The following is a 20,652-nucleotide window of genomic DNA, read 5'->3' as shown; positions in this document are numbered from 1 at the left end:
AGCCACCCACACTCTGGACCTTGGAGCCACTATAGCTCTGCACACGCCTAGATTTTGGCCATCAACTTCTCAGCTGCTTCACAAGCATCTGTGCCCCACACAGAGTTATCAACACAGCAGCAGGGCATCTATGCCCAAGGCATGATGTCATCAACACTTCAGACTTCAAAGGGATTGTGCCTCTGTGCATCTCCATGGTTCAGATCTTGGCTCCATGACTGTTGCACAAGCACCAGGCATCTGATATCAGTGTCACCACAGCTACAAGTGCACCCACTGGACACTGTGCCAAAAGTGATTCCCTTAGCCATGATTTCCCTGTTGGAACAAAAAGAGATTGAGAGGATCTCAGTGGCCTTCACCACTGAATACACCAATAGCTCTTACTGCTGCTATTGATATCCATATTTTTGGCTTCTAAAAGTCCCTGCAGTCTTCACCAATGCCAACCTAAGTTGACAGAGCAACACAAAGATTATGTCACTGCACCCTTGCCAGAGCCCAAACTGCCACATCTCTCCCAGTCAGTGCCTTATCAATCTCCCTTAAGTGAAAGCCTTTTCCCAATGAAACCAGTACATAAAGTCTGAAAGAGATGCCTGCTCCACCAAATGTGCAAACATCAATGAAGGACAAAAGAATATGTGAAAAACCAAGGAAACATTACCACCAAAACAATAATATCAGCCAGGTATAGTGGCTCATGCCTGTAATCCCAGCATTTTGGGAGACCAAATTAGGAGGAATGCTTAGTTCAGGAGTTTAAGACAAGCCTGGGCAACATAGCAAGACCCTGTCTCTACTAAAGATAAAGAAATTAGACGAGCATAGTGGCACATGCCTGTAGTCCCAGATACCAGGGAGGCCCAGGCAGGAGAATCACTTGAGCCTAGGAGTTCGGGGCTACAGTGAGCCATGATTGTGTCACTGCATTCCAGCCTTGGGGACAGAGCAAGACCTTGTCTCAAATAATAGAAGTAATAATAATTTCCCAGTAACAAGCCCCAAAGAGATGGAGATCTTCAAACTGGCTGAAAAAGAATTCGAGACAACTATTTTAAGGAAGCTCAGCAAACTAAAAAAGAACACAGAGATACAATAAATTGCAACAAGTAAAACAATAAATGAGTAAAATAAGAAGTTTAACAAAGAGATTAAAATTTTGAAGACTCCATAAAGCCTGGAGTGTAAGAATACAATGCATAAAATAACAAATGCAATAAGAAGGTCATCAGCAGAATTGATCAAACAGAAGAAAGAATTTGTAAACTTGAAGACAGATTATTTGAAAAAATACAATAGAGAAAAAAGAGTAAAAGTAAAAGTGAAAAGGATAAAAAGAAATGAAGAAAGCCTATGGAGATCAGCATGGCAGATGGGAGGCAGGACTAGATTATAGCTCTGGACAGAGCAGCATGTGGAGGCTGCCATTCTGAATTTAAGCTCCAGATTGACTGCTGCAAGAACAAACCAGCAATCTTGAGAGGACTCACAGACCCTCTGAAAAAGTGGATTGCTCCAGCAGGACCCAGGAGACACTTCAAATACTTAGAGTGCTCCAATTGCAGAAGTGGGAAAGGGAGACCTCCTGTCCCGAATGCACACCCCTACTGGAGAAATTGAAGGTCTGTTTGCTGGAGAAGGTTCCAACCTTACCTGGAGCTGAGTCAATTTAGAGAGCTGAGTGAAATACAGGGATAAAGGAAGGAGCAGAAAGGTCCTGGGAGCTCTCTAGGTCCCCAAGCAGCCCGTTCCTCCTTGGTACCACAGGGATCCATTGGGAGGGTGGCCAGAGAAGCAAGAAGTAAAACTACACAGGGAGAGGGAACTCTTTCACTGAGCTCTATAACAATCTGAATGGGGCAAGAAGACTCCTGGCCAGAACTTGGGGAAGGGCTCTAGTCTAGTGTGCAGATTCCACAGGCAGGGGAACAACCAAGCCCCTTTCTTTTGCAGATGGGAGACAAGTAGCCTGGGGTGAGTTTTCAAACCTGTCTCCTCCACCACCTAGAAACAGATTTGGGGCTGCTGGGGATGGGCCATGGGGGAAATTAGACTGGTCCTTCAGTTTGTGTGGGAGCTGAGTGAGGCCGGTGACTGCTAGCTTTCTCTGGCTTCCCTAACAACCCGCATGACTCAGCAGAAGCAGGCATAATCCTCCTAGATACACAACTTCAGTAACCTGAAAAATCTCACCCCCATTCCCCACAGAAGCCACAGCAAGACCTGCCCAAGGAGAATCTGAGCTCAGACACACCTAGCCCTGCCCCCATCTGGTGGTCTTTTCCTACCCACCATGGTAGATGAAGACAAAGGGCATATAATCTTCGTAGTTCTAGGGCCCTGCCCACCACCAGTTCCTCTCCATACTACCACAACTGATTCTCTCTGAAAAGTGCCACCTCCTGGCAGAAGGCCAACCGTCACAAAAATAGAGCATTAAAATACCAAAGCTAAGAACACTCACAGAGCCCACTGCATCTGCCCCACCCCCCAGCTCCCACCACCTGCACTGGAACAGGCACTGGTATCCCTGGCTGAGAGACCCATAGATGGTTCACATCACAGGACCCTGTGCAGACCACCCCCAGTAGTAGCCCAGAGCCAGGTAGGCTCGCTGGTTGGCTAGACCCTGAAGAGAGACAACAATCACAGCAGTTCAGCTCACAGGAAGCCACATCCATAGGAAAAGGTGGAGAATACTACATCAAGGAAACACCCCATGGAACAAAAGAATCTGAACAACATCCTTCAGCCCTAGATCTTCCCTCAGATGGAGACTGCCCAAATGAGAAGAAACCTGGAAGCCAGCCCCGGTCATTTGATAAAACAAGACTCTTTAACACCTCAAAAAATCACACTAGTTCACCAACAATAGATTCAAATCAAGAAGAAATCCTTAATTACCTGAAATAGGATTCAGGAGGTTAGTTATTAAGGTCATCAAAGAGGCACCAGAAAAAGGCAAAGCCCAATGCAAGGAAATCCAAAAATGATACAAGAAGTGAAGGGAGAAATACTGAAGGAAATAGAAAGCTTAAAGAAAAAAAAAATTCAGGAAACACTGGACAAACTAGATGTGTGAAATGCTCTGGAAAGTCTCAGCAATAGAATTGAACAAGTAGAAGAAAGAAATTCAGAGCTCAAAGACAATGTCTTTGAGTTAACCCAATCCAGCAAAGATAAAGAAAAAAGAATAAGAAAATATGAATAAAGCATCCAAGAAGTCTGGGATTATGTTAAATGACCAAACCTAAGAATAATCGGTGTTCCTTAGGAAGAAGATAATTCTAAAAGCTTGGAAAACATATACGGGGGAATAATTGAAAAAAACTTCCCTGGCCTTGCTGGAGACCTAGACATCCAAATACAAGAAGCACAAAGAACACTTGGGAAATTCATCACAAAAAGGTCATCACCTAGGCACATTGTTATCAGGTTATCCAAAGTTAAGATGAAGGAAAGAATCTGAAGAGCTGTGAGACAGAAGCAGGCAACATATATAGAAAAAATCCATCAGATTAACAGCAGATTTCTCAGCAGAAACCCTACAAGCTAGAAGGGATTGGGCCCCTATCTTCATCCTCCTCAAACACAATTATCAGCCAAGAATTTAGTATCCATTGAAACTAATCATTATATATGAAGAAAAGATACAGTCTTTTTCAATCAAATGCTCAGAGAATTCACCATTACCAAGCCACCACTACAAGGACTGCTAAAAGGAGATATAAATCTTGAAACAAATCCTGGAAACACATCAAAACAGAACCTCTTTAAAGCATAAATCACACAGAACCTATAAAACAAAATACAAGTTAAAAAGCAAAAGGGAAAACAAAACAAAACAAAATAAACAAAGCACACAGGCAACAAAGAGCACAATTAATTCAATGGTACCTCACATTTCAATACTAACATTGAACAGAACCACAGAATGGATAAGAACTCACCAACCAACTGTCTGCTGCCTTCAGAAGAATGCCCTAACACATAAGGACTCACATAAACTTAAAGGGTAGAAAAAGGCATTTCATGCAAATGGACATCAAAAGAATCAATATTGTGAAAATGACCATACTGTCAAAAGCAATCTACAAGTTCAATGCAATCCCCACCAAAATACCACCATCATTCTTCACAGAATTAGAGAAAACAATTATAAAATTCATATAGATCTAAAATTCTAAAATTCATATGGATCCAAAAAAAAAGGCAGCATAACCAAAGCAAGGCTAAGCAAAAAGGAAAAATCTGGAGGCATCATACTACCTGATTTCAAACTATACTATAAGGCCATAGTCACCAAAACAGCAGGATACTGTTATAAAAATAGGCACATAGACCAATGGAACAGAAAAGAGAACTCAGAAATAAACCCAGTTACTTATAGCTAACTGATTTTCAACAAAGGAAATAAAAACATAAAGTGGGGAAAGGACACCCTTTACAACAAGTGATGCTGGGATAACTGGCTAGCCACATGTAGGAAAATAAAACTGGATCCTCATCTCTCATCTTATAAAATCAACTCAAGATGGAATAAGGATTTAAGCCTAAGACCTGAAACTTTATTTAGGAGTATACCTAACCAAGGAGATAAAAGTCCTCTACAAAGAAAACTACAAATCACTGCTGAGGGAAATTGTAGATGACACAAACAAATGAAAACACAACTCGCGCTCATGAATAGGTAGAATCAATATTGTGAAAATGACCATATTGCCAAAAGCAATGTACAAATAAATGCAATTCCCAATAAAATACCAGGATCATTCTTCACAGGACTGGAAAAAACAATTCTAAAATTCATATGGAACCAAAAAAGAGCCTGCATAACCAAAGCAAGACTAAGCAAAAAGAACAAATCTGAAGGCATCATATTATCTGATTTCACACTCTACTATAAGGCAATAGTCAGCCAAACACCATGGTACTGGCATAAAAATAGGCACATAGACCACCTTATACAAAAATCAACTCAAGATAGATTAAGGACTTAAATCTAAGACCTGAAACTATAAAAATTCTAGAAAATAACTTTGGAAAAACCCTCCCAGACATTGGCTTAGACAAGAATTTCATGACAAAGAACCCAAAAACGAATGGAATAAAAAAAAGATAAATAGCTGGTACCTAATTAAACTAAAGAACTGTTGCATGGAAAAAGGAAAAGTAAGCAGAGTAAGTGGACAACTCACAAAATGGGGGAAAATCTTCGCAATCTATACATCTGTCAAATGACTAATACCTAGAATCTACAACAAGCTCAAACAAACAAATTTTTAAAAAGTCTCATCAAAAAGTGGTCTAAGGACATGAATAGACAATTGTTAAGTGTCGGTGTAGATGCAGTGATCAGGGAACACTTCTACACTGCTGGTGAGAATGCAAACTAGTACAGCCACTATGGAAAACCGTGTGGTGAGTCCTTGAAGAACTAAAAATAGAACTACCATTTGATTCAGCAACCCCACTACTGGGTATCTACCCAGAGGAAAAGAGTATCATTATTCAAAAAAGATAATTGCACACACATGTTTATAGCAACCCAATTCACAATTGCAGAATCATGGAACCAAACCAGATGCTCACCAATCAACGAGTGGATGAAGAAAGTATGGTATAATCCCAGCACTTTGGGAGGCTGAGACAGGCGGATCACCTGAGGTCAGGAGTTCAAGACAAGGCTGGGCAACATGGCAAAACCCTGTCTCTACTAGAAATAAGGAAATTATCTGGGCATGGTGGCAGGTGCCTATAATCCCAGCTATTCAGGAGGCTGAGGCTGGAGAATTGCTTAAACCTGGGAGGTGGAAGTTGCAGTGAGCTGAGATCACATCATTGCACTCCAGCCTGGGCTACAAGAACTGAACTCCCTCTCAAAAAAAAAAAAAAAGAATAGAATAGAAAAGAAACTGTGGTACATACATATGATGGAATACTACTCAGCCATAAAAAAGAATGAATGAACAATATTTGCAGAGACCTGGGTGAGATTGGAGGCTATTATCCTAAGTGAAGTAACTCAGCAATGGAAAACCAAACATCATATGTTCTCACTGATATGTGGGAGCTAAGCTATGAGGATGTAAAGGCATAAGAATGATACAATGGACTTTGGGAACTTGTGGGAAAGAGTGGGAGAGAAGTGAGGGAAAAAAGACTACAAATATGGTGCAACGTATACTGCTAAAATGACGGGTGCATCAAAATCTCACAAATCACCACTAAAGAACTTAGTCATGTAACCAAATACTCCAATAACTTATGGAAAATAAATAAATAAGCCTATCGAACTTATGAGACAGAATCAACAGAGCTAACTTTAGTGTTAAAAACTTTAATGAGTAAGAAGAAAGAGAAAGGGAACAGAAACCTAAAGTCAAAATGGCAGAAAACTTACCAAATCTGGGAAAGATATAAATATCCAAGTATAGAAAAGCCAATGGTCTTCAGTTAGATCCAACCCAAAGAAAAACACATGAAGACACACTATAAGCAAATAGTCAAAAAACAAAGAAAAGAGAGCTTTGAAAGCAGCAAAGGAAAGAAATATACTCACATGGAGGGGAATCCCTCCCACCCAAAGCTATCTGTGTATTTGCCAGAATAAACTTTGCAGGCTAGGAGAGAGTGGATGATACATTCAAACTAGTGAAAGAACAAAAACCTGTCAATGAAGAATATTCTACCTGGCAAAGTTGTCTTTTAGAAATGAAGGAGATATACTGTCCCAAACAAACAAAAATTAAGGGAGTTCATAACTACTAGATCTGCCTTACATAAAATGATAAAGGGAGTTCTTCAATCTGAAATAAAAGGATGATAATTAGTAGCATAAATGCATATGAAAGTAAAATCTCACTGGTAAAAGTAAGTACAAAGTCATATTCAAATTTTCTAATACTGTAATGATGGTATGGACATCAATTATAGCTCTAGTATAAAAGTTAAAACACAAACTTATAATCAATAATTATAACTATAATAATTTGTAAAAAGATGCATAATATAAAATGAAATAAATTGTGACATAAACCTAAAATGTGGGGAGGGAATAAAGTGTAGGGCTTTTATATGCAATCAAAGTTGTCATCTGCTTAAAATAAACCGGTATAACTATAAAATGTTTTCAGTAAGCTTCATGGTAACCAAAATCAAACCCCTATAATGAATATACAAAACATAAAAAGAAATCAAAGCATAACACTACAGAAAATCAGCAAATTGCAAAGAAAAATGGCAACACGGGAATAAAGGGATCTACAAAACAGCCAGTACACAATTTGCAAAATGACGATAGTAAGTTCTTACCTATTAATAACTTTTTTACTTAAAATAGTTATTAATATAAAATAATAACTATTTTATTTATAACTAAATAAAATTCTCCTATGAAAGAGTTACTAAATGAATTAAAAAACAAAAAGACCCAGCTAAATGCTGCCAAAAGAAACTCACTTCAGCTTTAAGGACATATATAAATGGAGAGTGAAGGGATGGAAAAAGATTTTCCATGCAAATGGAAACTATAAGAGAGAAGAAATAGCTATACTTACATCACACAAAATAGACTTCAAGTCAAAAACTACAAAAAGGAACAAAGGAGGATATTACAAACCGATAAATGGAACAATCCATCAAGAGACTACTATATATAAATTATAAATATACATGCACCCAATATCAGAATACTGCAATACATAAAACAAATAATAGATGCTTAGGGATAAATATACAGCAACACAATAATATAAGGGACTTCAATACCTCATTTTCAACAATGCATAGATCATTCAGGAATAAAATCAACAGGAAAACATTGGATTGAATTAAGCTTTAAAGTAAACAAAACTAATAGACCTAAAAGGGTCATTTCATCCCTGCAGACCTACAGAGCATTTCATCCCACAGCAGCTTATGTGAAACATTCTCCATAATAGATTATATGTTGAGCTAAAATACAAGTCTTAAAAATGTAAGAGAATTGCAATTGCATCAAGTATCTTTTCTAACAAAAATGGTATTAGAAAACAATGGGAGAAATTTCAGAAAACTGACAAGTATGTAAAAATCAAAGAACACATGCTTAAACAACCAATGGGTCAAACATGAAATCCAAGGGAAATTTAAAATATCTTGACAGATATGAACAAACAAGATACCAAACATATGGGATGCATGAAAAACAACAACAAGAGGAAAGTTTTGGTGATAAATGCCCCCATGAAGAAAAGAGAAATATGTAAAATAAACAACCTAAGTATACACTTCAGCAAACTAGAAAAATAAAGCATATGGAAGTAAAAAAAAAAAAAAAAAAAAAACAAGAAAGAAAGCTAGTAGAAAGAAGGAGCAACAAAATCAAAGCCAGGCATAATGGTTAACACCTATAATGCCAGCACTTTGGAAGTCCAAAGCAGTAGAATTACTTGAGGCCAGGAGTTTGAGACCAGACTGGACACCATAGCAAGACCCCTTCTCTACAAAACATTTAAAAATTAACCTGGTATAATGGCATGCACTTATAGTCCCAGCTACTAGGGAGACTGAGATGGGAGGATCACTTGAGCTCAGGAGTTTGGAGCTGCAGTGAGCCATGATCATACTACTGAACTCCAGCCTAGGCAACCAAGTGAGACTCTGTCACTAAAATGATAGCAATAATAACAACAAAGATCAGAGAAAAATTTAATAAAATAGAGATGAGAAGAACAAAAGAAACAATGAAACTAAGAGTTAGCTTTTTGAAAAGATAAACACTTGACAAAACTTTAAGTACAATAAATAAAAAATAATTTATAATTTATAAAGAATTATAAATAGAAGATAATGCATTATAAATAATATCACAGAAATGAAAAGGATAATAAGAGACAACTATGAATATTTATACACTAACAAACTGAATAACCTAGAAGTAGTAGATAAATTTCTGGAAATATACAACCTACAAAGACTCATTAAGAAGAAGAAAATTTGAACAGACCAGTAACAAGTAAGGACATTGAATTCGTAATAAAACCCTGCAGACATATAAACACCTGGCACCACATAGCTTCACTGGTGAATTATACCAAACATGTAAAGAATTAATGCCAATTCATCTCAAACTATTCCAAAAGATTGGAGAGGAGGGAACACTTTGAAAATCATTTTCTGAAGCTATGATACCCAGATACCAAAGCCAGAGTATGACATTACAAAAAAAGAAAATTATAGGCCAATACCCCAGATGATAAAAGATGCAGAAATCTTCAACACAATACTAGGAAATCAATTCAACAGCACATCAAAAATTTCATATATGATGATAAAATATTTCTGCAATGCATGGATATTTCAATATACACAGATCAGTACATGTGACACACCACATTAAGAAAAAAATTAACAGAATAAAATCGTATATTTATCTTGATGTAGAAAAAGCATTTGACAAATTCAACATTTTTTTCATGATAAAAACTGTTAAAAATTGAATATAGAAGCAATGTACCTCAACATAATAAATGCCATATGTGACAAGCCCTCAGTTAATGCCATACTCAAGTGGTAAAGTTGAAACTTTTTCATCAAATATCAGAAACAAAGGTATATCCATTCACACCACTACTATTCAATGTAGTATTGAAAGTCCTAGCCAGAGTAATTAGACAACAACAACAACAACAAAAACCCCAAAATGCATCCAAATCAGAAAGGAAGAAGTAAAGCTTGTGTTTACAAACATCATGATCTTATGTAGAAAACCCTAAGCTGGACGTGGTAGCTCACACCTGTAATTCCAACAATTTGGGAGGCTGAGACGGGTGGATCACTTGAGGTCAGGAGTTTGAGACCAGCCTAGCCAACGTGGTGAAACCCCGTTTCTACTAAAAACACAAAAATTAGCCAGGCGTGATGGTGCACACCGGTAATCCCAGTGTCTTGGGAGGCTAAGGCAGAAGAATTGCTTGAACCTGAGAGGCGGAGGTTGCAGTGAGCCGAGATTGCACCATTGTACTCCAGCTTGGGTCACAAGAGTAAAATTCCATCTCAAAAAGAAAAGCAAAACAAACCCTGAAGACTCTGCCAAAAAAAACTTAGAAGTAATAAAAAATAATTCAGTAAAGTTGTAGGATACAAAAGCAACATATAAAAATCAGTAGTGTTTCCTGTTTGTGGGAGAGTCAATTAGTTCAACCATTGTGGAAGACAGTAGGATATATAACCAGAAATACAATTTGACCCAGCAATCCCATTACTGGATATATACCCAAAGGATTATAAATCATTTTACTATAAAGACACACGCACATATATGTTTACTAAAACATTATCCACAATAGCAAAGACTTGGAACCAACTCAAATGGCCATCATTGACAGACTGGACAAAGAAAATGTGGCACATATACACCATTTAATACTATGCAGCTATAAAAAATGATGAGTTCATATCCTTTACAGGGACGTGGATGAAGCTGGAAACCAACATTCTCAGCAAACTAACACAGGAACAGAAAATCAGACAGCGCATGTTCTCACTCATGAGTGAGTGTTGAACAATAAGAACACATGGACACAGGGAGGGGAACATCACACACTGGGGTCTGTGGGGAAGTGGGGGGCTAATGGAGGGATAGCATTAGGAGACATACCTAATGTAGATGACAGGTTGATGAGTGCAGCAAACCATCATGGCATGTGTATACCTATGTAACAAACCTGCATGTTCTGCACATGCATCCAATAACTTAAAGTATAATTAAAAAAAAAAAACTTCAAAACATCTACTCAAAAATAAACAAAAGTGAAGATAATTAAAATCTAGGAAAAAAATCGGTAGTATTTCAATACATGAGCAATCAAGTATCTAACAAAGAAATTTTTAAAATCTGTTACAATAGCATGAGAAAAGAATAAAAAGTATTCAGAAATAAATTTCACCAAAAAGGTGAAAGATCTGTACACTGAAAACTCACTGTTAAAAGAAACCTACGAAGAAAAAAATAAATGGGAAAATACCATATGTTCATGGATTGGAAGAAATAATATCATTAAAATGATCACACACCCAAAGTGATCTACTGATTCAATAGAATTTCTATAAAAATTTCAATAGCATTTTTCACAAAGATAGAAAAAGCAATCCTTAAACTTGTATGGAACCACAAAAGACCCTGAATATTTAAAACAATATTTAGAGAGGACTAAGCTGGAGGCATCAGGCATGATTTCAAACTATATTACAAATATACAGGAATTAAAACAGGTCAGTTCCAGAATAACAACATACATATAAAACAGTGGAATAGAGTATAACTCAGATATGAACCCAGGATTATACAGTCAGCTAATACTTGACATAAGCACCACGAGTACACAATGGGGAAAGAATAGTCTCTTCAATAAATAATGTTGAGAAGCCTCTATAGCCACATGCAAAAGAATAAAATTGGACTTTTATCTTATGCCACTCACCAAAAACACCATCAAAGTGAGTTAAATACTGAAATGTAACATATTAAGCCCTAAAAATCCAAAAATAAAACATAGGAGAAAAGCTCCTTGACTTGGTTTTGAAAATAATTTTTCAGTATGACCTCAAAAGCACAAGCAACAAAAGCAAAAATAGACAAATAGGACTATGTCAAACTAAAACATTTCTGCACTGTAAAGGAAAACATCAACAAAGTAAAGACACAACCTACAAAATGGGAGAAAATATTTGCTAACTACTAAAATGAGATCAAGAGTTAATAAAAATATGTCAGGAACTCAAACACTCAAGGACAAGGAAACAAATAGACTGATTAAGAAATGGGCAAAAGATTTTTTTTTCCCAAAAGAGACATACAAATGGCCAACAGGTATATAAAAAATGCTCAACATCACTAATCATCAGAAAAACACAAAACAAAACCACAATGATATATCACCCCACTCCTGTTAGAATGACTACTATGAAAAACATAATAGATAACAACTGTTGATGAAGATGTGGAGAAAAAGAAACACTTTCACGCTGTTGGTGGGAATATAAATTAGTTCAGACATTATGGATAACAGTATGAAGAATTTTTTCCTCAAAAAATTTTTTAAAAAATTCCATACAATCTGACAATCCCACTACTATGTAGATCTCCAAAGAAAATAAAGTCACTACATCAAACAGATATTTGCACACCCATGTTAACTGCCACATTATTCACAATAGCCAAGAAATGAATCAGCCTGTCTCTATCAGTGGGTGAATCAGTAAAGGAAATTATATATATATATATATAATTTATTATATATATATATAAAATAAATTCTACAAAAATATTATATTTTATAATATATATAAATATATATATAGCAAAATCTACAAAAAAACTAATGTATATATGTTAGAATACTAGATACATATAATAAAATACTATTCAGATATTTTTTCAAAAGAAGAAAATCTTTTCATTTGTGACAACATGGATAAACCAGGAGGACATTATGCTAAATGAAATAAACCAGGTACGGAAAGAAGAATACCATGTGATATCACTTATCTGTGCAATCTAAAAAAACTGATCTCATAGAAGTAGATAGACAGCAGAATGGTAGCTACTAAGAGCTGAGTGATATTGAGGGTTGGGGAGATGTTGATCAAAGGATATAAAATTTTGGTTAGAAAGGAGGAATAGATTCATAAAATCTAACATACAAAATGATCCATATAGTTAATAACAAGATATTGTTTTCTTGAAAACTGCTAAAATGGTAGATTCTGAATATTCTCACCACCAAAATGATAACATTTTGAGGTAATGTATATGCTAATTAGCTAGTTTTAGCAATTCTAGAATGTATATATATATTTTAAAAATATTGTTGTACACAATAAATATATATTATTTAGTAGATCAATTAAAAATAATCTAAAAATATTTTCACTGAATACTCATAAGTATACAAAATAAAAACTTTTCAAAATCATCTAAACTTATGCTTAGGGAGAAATACCTAGAAAAAAATAAAGACTGAAAATCAATTGTTTCAGGATCCAGATCAAGAAGATAAAAAAGAAGAGAAAATTAAACCAAAGTAATAGAAGAAAATAATATTTATTTTTATTTATATATATATATATTTTTTATTGCACTTTAGGTTCTGGGGTACATGTGAAGGACATGCAGGATTGTTTTATACGTACAACATACCTGGCAATGTGGTTTGCTGCCTCCATCTCCATCACCTATATAAGGCACTTCTCCCCATGTTATCCCTCCCCAACTCCCTACCCCTGTTGTCCCTCCCCAGTCCCCCCCAACAGACCCCAGTGTGTGATGCTCCTCCTCCTTGTGTCCATGTGTTCTCATTGTTCAATACCCGCCTATGAGTGAGAACATGCGGTGTTTGATTTTCTGTTTTTGTGTCAGTTTGCTAGAATGATGGTTTCCATATTCATCTATGTCCCTGCAAAGGACACGAACTTACATTTTTTATGGCTGCATAGTATTCCATGGCGTATATGTGCCACATTTTCCCTGTCCAGTCTATCATCAATGGGCATTTGGGTTGGTTCCAGGTCTTTGCTATTGTAAACAGCGCCACAATGAATATACGTGTGCATGTGTCTTTAAATAGAACGATTTACAATCCTTTGGATATATACCCAGTAATGGAAAATACTGTCTTCCACAATGGTTGAACTAAATTACACTCCCACCAAGAGTGTAAAAGTGTTCCTTTTTCTCCACATCCTCACCAGCATCTGTTGTCTCTCTCTTTTTTTTTTTTTATTTTATTTCATTTTAGGTTTTGGGGTACATGTGAAGAACATGCAAGATTGTTGCATAGGCAAACACGTGGCAGTGTGATCTGCTGCCTTCCTCCCAATCACCCACATCTAGCACTTCTCCCCATGCTATCTCTTCCCAACTCCCCTCCCCATGCTGTCCCTCCCGTATTTTCCCCCAACAGACCCCATTGTGTAGTGCCCCCCTCCCTGTGTCCATGTGTTCTCATTGTTCAACAACTGCCTATGTGTTAGAACATGTGGTGTTTGATTTTCTGCTCTTGTGTCAGTTTGCTGAGAATGATGGTTTCCAGGTTCATCCATGTCCCTACAAAGGACACAAACTCATCTTTTTTGATGGCTGCATAATATTCCATGGTGTATATGTGCCACATTTTCCCTATCCAGTCTATCGTCAATGGGCATTTGGGTTGGTTCCAGGTCTTTGCTATTGTAAACAGTGCTGCAATGAACATTCGTGTGCACGTGTCCTTATAGTAGAACGATTTGTAATCCTTTGGATATATGCCCAGTAATGGGATTGCTGGGTCAAATGGAATTTCTATTTCTATGTCCTTGAGGAATCACCACACTGTCTTCCATAATGGTTGAACTAATTTACACTCCCACCAACAGTGTAAAAGTGTTCCTATTTCTCCACATCCTCTCCAGCATCTGTTGTCTCCAGATTTTTTAGTGATCACCATTGTAAGTGGCGTGAGATGGCATCTCAATGTAGTTTTGATTTGCATTTCTCTGATGACAAGTGATAATGAGCATTTTTTCATATGCTTGTTGGCCTCATGTGTGTCTTCTTTTGTAAAGTATCTGTTCATATCCTTTGCCCACTTTTGAATGGGCTTGTTTGTTTTTTTCCTGTAAATCTGTTTTAGTTCTTTGTAAATTCTGGATATCAGCCCTTTGTCAGATGGGTAAACTGCAAAAATTTTTTCCCATTCTGTTGGCTGCCAATTCACTCTAATGACTGTTTCTTTTGCTGTGCAGAAGCTGTGGAATTTGATTAGGTCCCATTTGTCTATTTTGGCTTTTGTTGCCAATGCTTTTGGTGTTTTGGTCATGAAGTCCTTGCCTACCCCTATGTTCTGAATGGTTTTGCCTAGATTTTCTTCTAGGGTTTTTATGGAGTTAGGTCTTATGTTTAAGTCTTTAATCCATCTGGAGTTAATTTTACTGTAAGGTGTCAGGAAGGGGTCCAGTTTCTGCTTTCTGTACATGGCTAGCCAGTTTTCCCAACACCATTTATTAAACAGGGAATCCTTTCCCCATTGCTTGTTTTTGTCAGGTTTGTCAAAGATCAGATGGTCGTAGATATGTTGTGTTGCCTCTGAGGTCTCTGTTCTGTTCCATTGGTCTATATCTCTGTTTTGGTACCAGTACCATGCTGTTTTGATTACTATAGCCTTGTAGTATACTTTGAAGTCCAGTAGTGTGATGCCTCCCACTTTGTTCTTTTTGCTTAGAATTGACTTGGCTATGCAGGCTCTCTTCTGGTTCCATATGAAGTTTAAGGTGTTTTTTTCCTGTTCTGTGAAGAAGGCCATTGGTAGCTTGATGGGGATAGCGTTCAATCTGTAAATTACTTTGGGCGGTATGGCCATTTTCACGATATTGATTCTTCCTAACCAGAAACATGGAATATTTTTCCATCTGTTTGTGTCCTCTCTTATTTCGTTGAGCAGTGTCTTTTAAAGCAGTCTCTAGAGGAAAATATATAGCAGTAAGTGCCCACATGAGAAGCAAGGAGAGATCAAAAATTGACACCCTATCATCAAAATTGAAAGAGCTAGAGGAGCAAGATCAAAAAAACTCAAAATCTAGCAGAAGACAAGAAATAGCTAAGATCAGAGCAGAACTGAAGGAGATAGAGACACAAAAAAACCTTCAAAAAATCAATAAATCCAGGAGCTGGTTTTTTGAAAAGACCAACAAAATAGACCACTAGCCAGATTAATAAAAAAGAAAAGAGAGAATAACCAAATTGATGCAATAGAAAACAATAAAGGGGATATCACCACAGATTCCACAGAAATTCAAACCATCATCAGAGATTATTACAAACAACTCTATGCGCATAAGCTAGTAAACCTGGAAGAAATGGATAAATTCCTGGACACTTGCCTCCTCCCAAGCCTAAACCAGGAAGAAGCCGAAACCCTGAACAGACCTATAACAAGGTCTGAAGTTGAGGTAGCAAGTAAGGGGTTACCACCCAAAAAAAGCCCAGGTCCAGACGGGTTCACAGCCGAATTCTACCAGATATACAAAGAGGAGCTGGTACCATTCCTTCTGAAACTATTCCAAATAATCCAAAAAGAGGAAATCCTTCCCAAATCATTTTATGAGACCAACATCATCCTGATACCAAAATCTGGCAGAGACTCTACAAGAAAAGAAAACTTCAGGCTAATATCCATGATGAAGATAGATGCAAAAATTTTCAATAAAATACTGGCAAGCCGATTGCAACAGCACATCAAAAAGCTTATCCACCATGATCAAGTAGGCTTCATCCCGGGGATGCAAGGCTGGTTCAACATACACAAGCCTATAAATGTAATACACCACATAAACAGAACCAAAGACAAAAACCACATGATTATCTCAATTGATGCAGAGAAGGCCTGTGTCAAAACTCAACAGCCCTTTATGCTAAAAACCCTCAATAAGCTAGGTATTGATGGAATGTGTCTCAAAATAATAAAAGCTATTTATGACAAACCAACAGCCAATATCATACTGAATGTGCAAAAACTGGAAGCATTCCCTTTGAAATGTGGCACTAGACAAGGATGCCCTCTCTCACCACTCCTATGCAATATAGTACTGGAAGTTCTAGCCAAAGCAATCAGGAAAGAAAAAGAAATAAAGGGTATTCAAATAGAAAAGGAGGAAGTCAAATTGTCTCTATTTGCAGACGACATGATTGTATATCTAGAAGACCCCATCATCTCAGCCCAAAATCTCCTGAAACTGATAAGCAACTTCAGCAAAGTCTCAGGATACAAAATCAATGTGCAAAAATCACAAGCATTCCTATACGCCAATAACAGACTTAAAGACAGCCATATCAAGAACGAACTGCCATTCACAATTGCCACAAAGAGAATAAAATACCTAGGAATACAACTAACAAGGAATGTAAAGGACCTCTTCAAGGAGAGCTACAAGACACATCTCCAGATTGTTTAATGATTGCCATTCTAACTGGCGTAAGGTGGTATCTCAATGTGGTTTTGATTTGCATTTCTCTAGTGACCAGTGATGATGAGCATTTTTTCATATGTTTGTTGGCTGCATAAATGTCTTCTTTTGAAAAGTGTCTTCATATCTTTTGCCCACATTTGAATGGGTTTGTTTGTTTTTTAAGGAAATGATATTAAAGGTTACATTGTATACTAATGAAATAATAAAAAGCATATAACTTTTGAAAATCAAAGCCAAAACTTGATATTTTAAAAATACTAATTGTTTATAAATCCCTAACAAAACTAATCAAGGAATAGATAAGGCACAAATTACCAATATCTGCAATGAAAAAAGGTATCATTAAAAATCTAATGCAGCCAGGCGTGGTGGCTCACTCCTGTAATTCCAGCCCTTTGGGAGACTGAGGCAGGCAAATCACCTGAGGTTGGGAGTTCAAGACCATCGTGATCAACATGGAGAAACCCCATCTCTACTAAAAATACAAAATTTGCCGAGAGTGGTGAAGCATGCCTGTAATTACAGATAGGAGGCTGAGGCAAAAGAATCACTTGAACCCTGGAGGTGGAGGTTGTGGTAAGCCAACATTGCACCATTGCAATCTCCAGCCTGGGCAACAAGAGTGCAACTCCATCTCAAAAAAAGAAGAAGAAGAATTTAAGGTGAGACTGTTGTGAATTACTTAAAGTCAGTAAATTTTTTAATGTAAATAAAATTTACAAATTCCTAAAACTTACCAAAACTAGCACAACAATCAAGAAAAAATTTAACAGTCTTCTATTTTCTTAGAAAACTTAGATCTAAGTATAAAATTTTTAAACCTTCCTCACGGCACACATATTTTCAATGGTTAAACCTAGTCATTTAATGTGGAAATAATACCAATCTTAGCAAGGCCTGGCAAAAAATAGAAAAATGAGAAAACGTCTCAAGTTATTTTATTAGGTCATCATAGCATTTATATTCTGAGATAATTTAAAGAGAAAATATTAGCATTAATAAATAAATTTAACAAGGCTAGTGGTTATAGGATCAATATACTAATGTAATTATATTTCTATACACTAACAACAAATAGAAAAATAAATAGCACCTCACACTAGCATCAAAATGGCCAAATATATAAAAATAAATCTCAAAAATTTAGTTGTATGAGACTTCTGCACAAAAAAACTACAAAACATTATTGAGAGAACATGAAGAGGCTATAGTAGATGGAAGGATATACCATATTCATGCATCAAAAGACCTAGTATTGTGAATTTGAAAAGAAAAAGTCTTTTCTCCCATTATTGATCTACCAATGCAGTGCAATCCAAACCCTAGCAGGTATTTTTGAAGATAATGTACAAATTGATTCTAAAATTTATATGAAAATATAAAGAAAGAATACTGGAGATAACTTTGAAAAAAAATAAAGAAGTCCGAAAGACATACACAACCATATATCAAAACTTTTTATAAAGCAAAAACATTATTGTGTATTGATTGGCACAAGGAGAAGTATATAGACCAATTAAACAGAGTGGAGAGTCTAGAAACAGAATCACTAATATGCAGTACCAATTAATGAAAAATACATCTTATAAAAACAGCTAATCAGTTATAGCCCCAAATCTAAAATACAGGGCAAAACAGAAAAAAAAAAAAAAAAAAAAAAAAAAGAGAGAGAGCTTTACTGTAGTGACTGTGGTTCCGAAAGTCAGCTAATCAAAAGTTTACCTCTGTGAAGTTTACAGTTACTGATGTAAACTTTAAAAGTGTTCTTATAGTTTTACAGTTTAATGACAACCCAATTCCAAACACTCTGACTTCAGAAAGCCTATTAAATTCTGAGTTCAAAAATTTCTTTCAAGAGGGAGAGGTTATTCATTTTAAATTTTATCCTGGAATGTTGATCTATTAACTGGAGCAACAGCTACCATTTTAAACCATAGGATGAAAAACACTTAGAGATGTAGGGCAGAGACCTGAAAAGAACTTTAGTCCTTAATTTTTTCTTGATGATGCCATATATTCTGTCAACAACTGGTGTACTTCAATCCTGGAGTTACTGCAGATCCAATATGGAGTTAGTGCAGATCCCACAAGTTCAGGGCTCAATCCTCCACAAGACTACCCTCACTTCAGATGTCAGAAGCACATCAGATCACCGCAGATCACTCACACTTTTGACTGGCTAATAAATTCAGGGCGTTCCATAATACTGTAAGGTTTAATAATTCACTGGAATGACTCATGGAACCCAAGAAAGCACTGTGCTCATGATTACAGTTTTATTATAAAGATTATAGATCAGGACTAGCTAAAGGAAAAGATACAAAGTGTGAGGTCTGAGAAGGTCTCAAACATAGCTTCTTCTCATGACACACTCCAGCACATGAATGTGTTCACCAATCAGGGTGCTTCACTGGGTTTTGGCATTCTAAGTTTTATTGAGGTTTCATGGTGTAAGCATAATTAACTTTATTTCAGCCACACAATTAAGCTCAATTTCCAGTCCCACTTCTCTCACTAGAGGCAGGATGGATGGAGGCCCCAACCTTCTAATCACATGAGTGGTCTTTCTGGTGACCAGCCCTCATTTTCAAAGATCTCGTTAGCATAAAGTCAAGCGGATCTGTTAGCATAAAGTCAAGTGGATCTGAAGGGATCATGAATAACAAAGACCCTTTTATCATTTGGGAAATTCAAAGGATTTCAGATGTTCCATGCCAGAAACCAAGATAAAGGCCAGACAGATCAGATTTTCTTCTATGTAAAAGAGAAATAATCTTCTGTCTTACTTAAACCACTAACATTTTATTGCTATTAACCAAAATTTGGCAAAGTACTCAATCTACTTAAAAGCATCACTCTTATTATCACAGAGTATTACCTGAGATAATTCTGACTAAAGCAATGTAGCAATATCACTAAGAGGGCAAGGGCCCCCAGTAGGGAAGCCCTCAAAGACCTCGTTAAAATAAAAACAAATCAAGTAAACAAGATTGCTCAGACACCAGGTTGTTCCCACTACAGTGAGCTTGAATAAAGCCAGATCGAAATTTAAGGGTCTGGTGGTTTATGTCTTGAAGGGAATTACACAGACATGGAGATCTTAGGGGACAATATCTCCTGGGAACACATCCACAGCACCATGTCTCATGTGCTGAATATTTTAATTTAAATTTTGCCTGTAGGGACCAAGTTCTGAAGAAATTTGCTAAGGAAAGTCACGGATATGTGAATTGTTATTTCTAATCCAGTATGCCTATTTGTTCTGAAAAATAAAGAAAAAGAGGCTATTAATTTTCTTGGCAGCAATGGATGTGGTCACTGAAACAGTGAAAGGAACATAGTCTGGGACTTTCAAATAGTCACGAAGACTTTAGACAATATAATTTCCATGTCAAGTGGGACTTTTCTTCTTTCTTTTTGCAAATCAACTTTTTGTATGTGTTGATTGTTGATTGTGTCCCTTGACTTTTGAAGCCATCACCAACTGATAACTAAAACCTGGCACACAGCTAGTACTTTATACTCTTTGATTATTAATCTTTGCTCTCTTTCCTGCACTGTATATTGCACAATTTCATATGAAATTTTATATCTTGGACTTATTACAATTACAGGTGAATTGTGTAGCTTTTCTTGCGGTTCATTTCCATGTAGTGTCTAATA

The sequence above is a fragment of the Sapajus apella genome, unplaced genomic scaffold (assembly GCF_009761245.1).
Source record: "Sapajus apella isolate SASKATOON/1434 unplaced genomic scaffold, GSC_monkey_1.0 scaffold14, whole genome shotgun sequence".
In the NCBI taxonomy this organism is placed as follows: Eukaryota; Metazoa; Chordata; class Mammalia; order Primates; family Cebidae; genus Sapajus; species Sapajus apella.
This window is presented reverse-complemented; position numbering follows the sequence as displayed.